The sequence below is a fragment of the Buceros rhinoceros genome, unplaced genomic scaffold (assembly GCF_000710305.1).
Source record: "Buceros rhinoceros silvestris isolate BGI_N320 unplaced genomic scaffold, ASM71030v1 scaffold2504, whole genome shotgun sequence".
NCBI classification, from domain to species: domain Eukaryota; kingdom Metazoa; phylum Chordata; class Aves; order Bucerotiformes; family Bucerotidae; genus Buceros; species Buceros rhinoceros.
Genome location: NW_010406325.1, coordinates 158163 through 169201, shown reverse-complemented (window position 1 = coordinate 169201; position 11039 = coordinate 158163).

Here is an 11039-nt window from a genome sequence, read left to right as displayed (position 1 = left end):
AAAGACTGATCCAAACAAGGCTCTGAATGGTCTCCACACTCTTTGACCATAAATTGCTTCTGTTGGAGATGACAGTGAAGGAGGCACTCATCCTTTAGCCAGGAGTGGAGGAAAGCCATCTTCTCCATAGCCAATAGCTATTCCAATACCTGCTCCTTCACTTCTAAGCAGTGGGTGGGGAGCATCTATCCATCCTATGTTTTGGCTGGTCCCAAGCAGTCTCCTGCAGCCTTTACAGTTGGAAACCCAAGACTGGAGAACCTGGATCTCCTAAGCAGCAGTGCACAGCACTGCCACCATTCTAGGCAGGTATGTACAAGGGATGACACGTATACTCTGGTTTAAAATTTACACGGAGTATATACAAATAAAGCTATTCTATCAAGGTGCAAGTTTATTATTCTCTGGTGTGTTCCATCAAAGATTTCTTAAAAACCTTTACAGAGAACCACCAGAAGAGTTTATACAAAGTTGATATTTTGTCATAGTTCGTTACGTAGGCTTTGTTCTGCACACTCCCTAACAGAAACTCCTGTTCTTTCCCTTGGAGTTCTGCCTGTGCACAGGCCTGCATTTGGCAGACTGCAGTCACGTCTAATATAATTTCCTTGACTTCAGTACATTTTTAAGTGGGGTGAATTGGCACCAGGTGTTGTTGTTTTTTTTTTCTTTTTTTTTCTTTCCAGGAAGTCATCAATCTCTATGAAATGAGGCAGGACATGTAACTGGACATCGGGGGGTTTGCAGTTCATGTGCCCAGTCCAACTTGCCTTGCTTTTGATGGGACTGTGGTATGTGGAGCTAGCACAACTTGGCCCCAAGGGTATGTCTAGAAGTCCTTGGCACTATTTCACACTAGCTGACAGCAGGCAATGCCCTCAAAGAAATATAAAAAAACAGACTAAACATATTTACTAAACAGTAAACATCAGATTGATCCACTTAACAGATGGATATGGAATGCGACTTGCCTAAAATTAGAATGGTTGATGTTTTCTTAGGCAGGTCTAAACTCATAAAAATCTTTCTCACCCCATGCAGGCCTCATTCTGCAGCATGTAAATATATGATGCTTCTAAATAAACTCACTGGAAACACAAAGGCTGCGATCAATGAGCAGAAAGAAACCCTACCCCTCTCCCATTTCACTTCAGCAAAAACCTCAAAATTGCGCAACTAACTCATGTAACATAAGTACATGTTTATGATCCCTGCTGAGGCAGGGCTGCTGTGTGCAATGACAGCAGGATTTGGCCTTCAGCCTTTATGGTGTACCAGCCGCAACTATGCAGACGACTGGATGGGAAACTACATCTGCTAGAGCATCAAAAAACCATACAGCCTTGCAGTAACTCCCATTAAAGATTCCCACTGACTTCAGGAGAGAGCGAGCGAGCAGACCCTAACAAGTGCATGTTCTGCACTGCTGGAGTTAAGTTTCTCAAAAATCCTCCTCTAATGCATTTTCCTGTTCCATTTTGTAATTCGATTATAACGAGGCATTAAGAGCAGAAGCTTTGCACGTGCCCTCTCAAGCTAAGGGGAATACTTCACACTAGAAACAAGGATCTGGTTTATTTTTCTCTTTTTCAGAATAATACAATAATAAAAAAACAACTTACTCATTTCAGACGCTGCCCTGTCTTTGTACGGTGTTAACAAAATGACATCTAGCAATGACAAATGAATCATAATCTCACCGGAGATTTCAGAAGGATCATCATCAGACAGAATGAGGTTTAAGACAACCTAAGGTGCACTCGGAAGATGCCTTCCCAATGCTTATCCTATCACATATGATTATGTGATAGAACACGTAAAGGCTTCTGATCTCGCTGACTGAATACATTAGACTCAAGGAAAAATTAAGTTCATTTTAAAAACAGTAATTAAAGAAATAAAAATAAATTAAATACAAACCCACATTAAAAAAAATAATGTTCAAGTTGTGGACACAGTGGACAAAAGCTGCCACTCTAAAAATAGAGCTACTCTATTTTTAATACATTCCATTCTGCCTCATTTCAGAGTGCCGTCAGTTACTGTCTTCAGTGGAATGGCTTGGTCTGGAACATTAACAGCACGGAACAGGCAATTTTCAAAAGCATCTAACAGACCTGAGAGACTGACATCTCTGAATGAACAACAGCTGCCTATCTGTCCTTTTTGAGGAAAAATATCTGGTTCCAGAAACATTTGTATTTCTTAGCTATTCTCTTTCTCTATTGAAAAACATCTGCCATCCTATTGTCTATACTGATTCTCTCCTATTTTATTTTTATCCATCATAAATGGATAAGCAAAGGGGAAGAAAGTTTCACCTGTGTTGCTATTTGTAGATGACCTCACACACGCCTGTGAAACCACAAACCAGTATTTAAGCTACATCTGTGGGATGGAGGACAATGTCTGTGTTTGTTGATGAGTACTGTTGGGTTGTGTGATCTTCCATTTGCTTCTCAATAAAAAGTGAAACGATGCTGTCCGTAAAACCCCAACAATGGATGGCAGCAAACAAAATTACTCTGCTAGGAAAAAATCCAAACCTGAATCCGTAACAATCATAACACATGCAAAACAACGGCTTAAAAACTTCCAAAAAAATCAAGATTAAGTCGATAGTTCTGCACTGTTCTAGAAACCATCTTATTTCTAGCACATCCTTTCCGCTTGTTTTCGTTTTTCTTTTCTAGCTTTAAGTTCAAAGACATCTCATGGAGATGAGTGGAGGATGTGAAGAGGGAAGAAGGAAGCAAAGAGTTGTCCTACAGGCAGTGGGACCCTATCTGTGTCGCTTCAGGATGCTTGCAGTGGGATTTCCCAGTCAGCTGTTGTTTTCAACAGTAAACACCGAGATGTGAAACCAGCCCTTCAGAAGTGGGTGACAGAGGAAGGATCGCTGTGCCATTTAAAGATCAAGATCGAGCTTTCTAATTGCAGATATGCATTCCGCTTGGAAAGTGTGAGGTGCACAAAGACTTCAAAGGTGACACCGTATGAGAGAGGTGGAAAACAGACTTAATCTGCAGTCTAGAAAAATCAATGCAAAGGCTTCCAGCAATTTTAATGGGGCAAATTTCATCATGCTTTCATGTTTGGTCTCTGAATGATGTTATAGAGGAATCTTAACTTGTACTTTTCCTAGAACATTCATATATCTTTCATTTAAAATGTAAATAATTTCTTGAACCTTGTATCAAATATTTATAAATGCTAAAGTAGGTACAAAGTGAAACCCATTTGGGAAAGTGGAGTGGAGGGAGGTTTAGCTGCACTAATGGATATTGCATTAATGCTTAGTATCAAGGAAGGCTGACTGCCATTAACAAGAAATCTCATTACAAACATGATTTCACGCCTCATAACATATCCTGTAGATCTATTTACTGTCCATCTCTCTCTCTCTCTCAAACGTACAAACACACAAAGATAACTCTGGACAGAAAATCCAAAGCATTGCATATGCTTAACCTTTTCTTCCCAACAAAAAACTGCAACCAACCCAACACCAAAACCCACAAAGAAGCAGAAAATGCACAACTCAGATGATACAAAACACACTATTTTACAATGCCACTCAGTCCTGAATGACTTCAGATGTCTTCTAGACCTCAGCCTACTCAAAAGCCTGCTCTGAGGATAACTAACACACAAATGGCATTACAAGCTTTCAGATGAGTGGAAGTGAAGGGCACTCTAGCAGTCCACCCGCTACAGGGGGTGTGGTGGTGCTGGTGGGGTGTGGTGGTGCTGGTGGTGTGTGAGAGAATGTTGTATTTCCTGTGGTTTTTTTCTGCTGCTCTTCATTATATTATGATTCAAAAAATGCAGGATCCAGATCCCTCTGCTGCATGGTAGTTGGCAGAGTGAAGAGGGAGTGGGGAAAAGAAACGTTGACCTCATCTTGGGATGTAACAGCAGAGATACATTATTCAACCTTCCACATAATGCAGAAGAGATCAGTGGAAGGAATGTCCTGCATTGCAGAGAGTGGGGTTTACTTACTGATTGTATGCATAATGCTCAGGCACCTCTGCTCCCCACTGGCACAGCACCTACAGCAGCCACAACACTCAAGAGAAATATGGATGGGAAGCAACATGGTCAAAACGTACTGATGGGACTTAAATAGGTCAAGTTTTTCTAGTATTATTTGGAATTTAGCCAGGAACATGAGGTCAAAAAGCTCTCAGATACTTTTCCTTAGGGCTTGTGTTCTTCAATGGATAAACACAAACTCACAACTCAAGGAAGACTGCACATTTTACCTTGTCTGCAAATGGCACAAGTACTCACTGGCTCAAGTACTGCAAGGCAAAAATCAGTTCCCAAGATACTGAACCGACTGTCCCAAACTTGTCTGTCAGTGGTCTACCCAGGCTTGAGCAGGTTAAGCCGGGGATTTGATCAAGTGAATGCCTGGATGCTGGGGAAGCAGCTTCCACTCTGATGAGGCTTCGGGGGCTTCCTGTGTGCCTTCCTACCTTCTGCCCCAGTAAGGCACAGCCAGGAGCAGGGGCACAGGGGGCTGTCGACCATGCTCAGGAGTAAATCTCAGCCTATAGATGTGTTGTGAGCTCTTTAAAAGCTATGCGGAACTGAGAGAACCAGACTTGGGAAAGGCTCATTTGAAAGCCTCTCACACAGTAAGCTATAGGATAGTCTATTTGTCCACTGCTGGGAAGGGGAAAGGCTAAGGTTAGACTCTCTCGAACCTACGACTTGAACAAGTCCAGAGGTTCTGAACCACATTAATCTGTCCCTGCCAGAACACGAGGTCTTAAGGCTTTGACCTTAATTAATTAAAATGACCTCCTTGGCATTTTCTAAAGTGGCTGTCTTTTTTTCTTTTGTGTCTGAGCATCTGCATTTTCTAATGTGGCTTATTTTAAACCATGAATGATTTCTGACTGAGTATTTTGAAGAGCTTTTTTTTCCCTGTCTTTGTTTGCTTTAGAAAGGCAGTAAGAAACAAGATTGCTTCTCATTGTGCTGGGCAAGCCAAGTAATGTAAGTTTTAATGAAAACACAGCAGCAGAGATGATGGGAAGTGGAAAGACCAAAGTTAACCACACACGAAGGGGTTCAGGCAAATTTTCTCTTACAGCTGCTGCAGTGGAGGTATTTATAAGGACAAAGAAAAGCTACCAATTGCTAGAGCTCCATGGCAATATCTGAGCAGTGGGACTGAGCGACTCCTCTGTGCGAACACCGAGGAGACCAGAGCCAAATGAACTGGTTGGGGATGTCAAGCAAGGCCTGGAAGATGGGGATGCTTCCTCCTTCTCTCTTTCTCTATCTTCTGCCCTCCCCTCCACTTTGATTTCACAGAAACTCCAAGTTGGAGAACAAATGAAGCAGGAATTAGGAAGCACTATACCTCTGGAATCCAAGGCAAAGATCTGGGGTTAGACATTCAAATTCTTGTACCTAATCCTCTTCCCTTACAAAGACCTGTTCGTTAGCATGCCATCCAACACAGTCAGAAACCTGTGCCTAATCTAAGCATGCCTGTTCACACAGCGTCATCACCTCTGCAGGATGAAAGAACAAAACTGTAAGCCTAAACAAGAATGAAAAATGTCTCTCCAAAGGAAAACAAACATGAAAATTGCTGTTCTGGTACATCACGTACAATCAGGTAGACAGATGTAGCCAGCTGAACAACATAGCTTGCAAACCACGTTTGTAGAATTTAACCTATCCAGCCAGTGCAGCCTCTGCTGTAAGTTGCTGTTATGTCTCCCGGGTGTTTTAGTGACAAGCAGTCCAAGCAAAGCTCAAAAAGCATCATCTCCCAAGACTACTGACTTGAGAACATGAGACACCAACCACATTGTGAGGCCTCTGCATGCGCCCAGGATAAACATACACCAGGCCATCCACGCAAGAAGCCTTGAACCAAGATGAAAGAATGAGTTCAAGGCAACAAAAAGAAACTGAAGAACCCCCTCCTAGCCACACTGAGCTTGCTTCCCTAGTTCTTAGGCTCACTGAAGGCAGCTACCAAATGCCCATGAGCTTCTGTGGGTTTCTGGATCTTCCTTGTGCTTTGGGCCCTGCATTCATAATGTTTTCACCAGTGGTCTCATGAACTCACAGATCACCGATTCACAGCTTAAGACTTGGCTTCACTGTTTCTTGCCCTTGGAGGCCAGTTACAAATAGAAGGTCAGGTGCAATTCTACTGAAATGTGATAATCTGGTCAGAGAGGACAGGCTCACTTTTCACCCACTGAAGGTAACGGGCCTCACCTCAAAATAAATACCACGTTAAAAAATAACCAAACATTAATTTTGTTACAGATATACGGAAGATGTGATTGGAAATGCTGTCAGTCAGAAATACTGTTCTTATAGGCAGACGTCTAAAGTTAGTGATGTTCTCGTCCATGGGGTTTCAGATATTATTTGAGAAAGCCTAACTTTCTGCAAGCTAGTTTATTAAATATTAGGACAAATCCTAAGCAGCTTTTTTAATGCTTATATATTTCAACATCTTCGGGCCAGAGGATGAAAGCAACATCAGGCCTTTCCTTTCTTGAAGAGCCTCACATGAAAGACACTGTCAAACTAACTAACTGCCAAGTCTTTGACTTTAGGAACTTCCGTTCATTAAAAATAAAATCATCCACTGACTTCAGAGGCAGCTTTAGTGAATGCAGGTTTCAGGATGTCATCTTTCAGCAATATTTTAAAGACAGAGCCAGCTGCTGAGGGACACTGAATACTTGCAACCACCTCTGACAAGTTCTGAGCTTCTCCCAGGATTTAACCTGGAGAGATGAATACTAGGAATGGCTTTTTCTCTAGGACATCCTAGGCCTTGCTTTGAGTATGTGGATGTGTGAACTTTAACACCACCTGTATTTTCCTTGAACTTTAAGAAAAAAACACACAACCCACTTAAACTGGACTCTGCATGCCCAAGTCCCCACAGACCTAGCTGCTTTGCATGTCATAACAGAACCTTCCTCTGATTTTAGACAGGTATAGGGAGGAAGAAGAAATGTCCTTTCTTTTTTTCTCACTGCACCACCAGCACAGTGCTTTATTTCAGTACAAACTGAGGATTTCCATTTTTGATACAAACCAGTTCAGTGTCAAAAGCAGCATATGGAAGCTTCAGCAAGCAGCTCTCATTAGTGCCCAGAGAAGTCCGGCTACTAAGCCTTCACACCTCTTTAAAGATGTTTCCTCTGTCTTTAATAGGCATTTGCACAAATCTACTCCGAAGCTGAGACCAAGCAGGCAAAAGTTTTAGCTGGGGAAAAAAAAAGTCTTAGCCATTAGAGAGCTGGCCCTTTTCCACAACGGAGAGCATCTGGCCACCAGCTGTGCTGAGAGGACAGCAGGCATAAAGAATAGATCAGGGGATAATCTGAGAAACCAGTAGATAGTGCTGAAATGTGTCATGAAAAGAATACCAGCCTTCCTCTGTGATGTCCAAAACCTCTGCCCCTCTACATTCCCCATCCTTTTCTCTTCCCAGCTCTCAAGCGAATTATTGGAACATCATTTGTTCAGGAGGAGACAGATACCCTTTTGGGGCTTGGAAGGGATCCAGCAGGGCTCTAGAGTAAAAAAAAACAACCAACCAACCAAAAAAACCGGGAAGCCTGGAAACTGTCAGCACGTGAGGCAAAGTGGAAACGTGAGGAAATTCTAGAAGCTAAGGGAGGACCTTGTAGAGAGGCAGAAGGGAAGATCTGCCACAAGGCAGGGGCAGGATGCCTGTAAGTTCTCAAATATTACAGCAGTGGATTAGGATAAAAAAAAAAACAACAGATGGAAAGGACTGAAAGAACCCTTCACTCATTACAGGCTGAGAAGTTATGATTTATAAAAGAAAATCACTAGTTTTTCTAAGGATGTTGTATTTTTTTTCCATTCCACCTAGATTGGAGGCAATACTTTCCCTCAAAATTTCTAAATTATTGCAACTCATAAAAAGACTAAAGAAGCAGAAAGCTTTTTATTTTGTAAGATGATAACACCATCTCTCTAAAAAATGCTAATAAAATGCTCCGCTGGAAAGAGCCTTATCTGATAGGAATGGTATTCACGGGCACCCATTGAAACTCACACTGCTTTTTAGATTAAACTGACAACGAGCCCTTCCCCCCCAGCCCCAGATTAATGGAATGGAGAATCCATGCATGAAGCCACGTATAAAAAAGCTTGGAGATTATGACACAGGCTAGGAGACAGGATCAGAATTGCAACTGATCTTGATGAAGAGGGGGAAATTGCCCCAATTAAAGCAGAACAGATTTAATAAAGCCAAGTTGAAAGTGTTACATTTTGGAAGGTGTAGTAAACAAATGCACAAATGAAAATGGGAATTCTGGGAAAGCAGCAGTGAATCACCCAGGAATTATAACAGAAGACAGAGTTCATCAAAGTCAGCCAGGGGATGTTCTTGTAGAAAATATTCTGGTTTATATTTTCTGATATGCTCTAAATAAACCACAGGAGACAGTTACTCTGCTTTGCCTGTTACTGTATAAAACCCCTCCTGGAGCACTGCCTTTCGGGGAAACTGGGGCCTCATGAGAGGAACGACAGCAAAAATAAGGGACCGAGAAAATACGAGCAAAGGAACTAGGAAAGACTATACCAGTGAGGAAAACAGGGTAATTCCTCTCATACACAGAATAATCTTGTAAGAAGATCTTGTAAGATCATCTGTTCTTCCTGTCAGTCAGGGCTTGAAGGAAAAATGGCTCAATTTGCAGTAAAGCAATTCGAAAGAGTCTCTTAGGAAAACCTTCTGATTACGAGGGTGGTCAAGACCATGGAACCCAGTCACTGGACATTTCAAGAGCCTGCAGGCTGCACTTTGTCTGGCATGTTTCAACTGGACCTCACCCAGCCTCACAACAGGAGAGCTGGGATAGAATTGCAGCTTCCAAACTCTGCTCTGTGGATCCATAAAGGTCTGCTGACTGCTCCAGGAGAAATGAATGCCAGGGTTACACAAGGGCTGGCTCTTCTGCTGGCAAAAGTGATGGGGGTCACAGGTGAAAAAAGAATTGGAAGTTATGATTATGGGGGTTTTGTTTTAAGGTTCTTTTCAGATATACGTCTATGACTTTGGGATTACCAGTGTTTTGAAGGGCAGAATTTATTCCCTTATAAATCAATAGCTGCAATCCCTTCCCATCACAGCTCTGAACGATAGCTTCTTGGGGCTTGTTCTCTCCTAGCGTCTGCTAGACACCAGCAAAGCAGATCTCGCAGCAGCAGTGGGTGCCATGCTTTCTGTCATACTCAACCATCCAGATTCAGAAGCCCCTGAAGAAGCAAGGGAACACAGGAATGCGTGGGCCGACACAGCTCTGCTGGCAGACTTGCACAGTGTGCATTTGGCGGCAGCTGCACTCTGCCGCGAGAGCCTTTGGCTTGCATTTGCCTTTGAGTGCCCAAACACAGTGAGCGCTCAGTTCACATACAGCCACCAAAGCACGTATTTAGCCCTTCAACTCTAAAAGAAAACCAGTGAACATTACCACAGACACTTCCAACTCAACAGAAGAACGACTAGGACAGAGCTATCAGTGTTTCATTCCTAAAGAGTCCCAGGTAGGTTCCTACAAACACTCGAAGGACATCACCTTCCCAGGGCAGTCTGTGCACACAGGACTCTACATACCCTTACCAAAGCACAGTTAGTATGTGAGCTAGAAACAGAGGCACAACACCCATGGCTATCACTTTACCATCAGATGCCAGACTGCCTATCCACAAGTAAACCTGTGGGTGTATTTCCCAGAAAAAGATATTTTGCCTATGGATATATGCATATGCAACTCCTGATGCCTTCGTTGGGCACTATTCATGTACCCAAGGGAAGAATTTAAATATCATGATAATTGTTTGAAAAATTCTGCTATTTTAAACCATGAAGCTGTGGGGTGAGGTCTGCTCCTACCTAGTTATCATCGACATGGAAGGATGGGTTTCCATGGATGAGGAGGCACACCAAATGACAACAAGCACCCCTATGTGTTTCTATTGTATCGGCCTCAGTCTCGATTCTCTAAGAACACAGCATTCACCCAGAAGTTGCCGTTACCTAAACATTCCAGACAACATCTTGTGTGAACATCTACTATGCAGAAGGAAAAAAAAAAGTCTAACTGACTGACATGCTGTGTCTCTGCGACATTAGTGGCAGTTCAGACGTTTTTGTAATTTGTTGCAGAAACTGTAGAGGCTTTAAAAGACCAAGCACACGGGAGGATTTATACCTCAGAGTCATAAAACAGCTTCTTACCGTGTTGATAACCAAAGCCAAGACTGTGTTCTCTGAGCATGCCAGAAGCTATAAACATGGAAGAACACCTGACATAGATACTTCAACAAAAGAACAAGAGGTTAACATGCACTGTCAAAATAAAATTTCTAACGTCTATGAACTGGGCACAGCTCCTGAACAACATGCTAGAAAATAAATATATTAATGTCACTTTGCCATGGAGAAGGCAGCATCTTTGCCTACTTCTTGCTGTGGTTTTCAGAGACAGAGCATCAGGAATGTTGTGGCATGTAGCAGATTTGTCTTGCTAATAGTATGCTGCAAAATAAATGAAGCTTTGTCATTAAATCACAACCCCCATCCCACCCAAACCCTACACTGTAATAACCTATACATTCTCAGGATACGGTGAGAAATCATTCTACATGACATATTTAATTATAATTTTAAAAAGTCTAACTTGGACACAATCTCTGGCCAGTAGCAAAATATCAACACAGTACCAAAGTAAAGATCCGTTATTACCCCTTCACTGTAACAAACAGAAGTCAGCATCTTGAGAAGGGTCTCTGGGGGTATCATATCACAACCAACCACACCAAATAAAAAAAAAAGGCTAATTTCACAAATGAAGTTTGACAAGAAGTAACACTGCATTTGTCTTGGTGAAACGAAGCACGAACAGGTATTTCACAGGTACAGTTAACATGCAAATGCATGTTGAGTTGTAATTGGTTTTAACCCCCAATCACGAGTAGCATGCAGTTCTCCTGCCCCT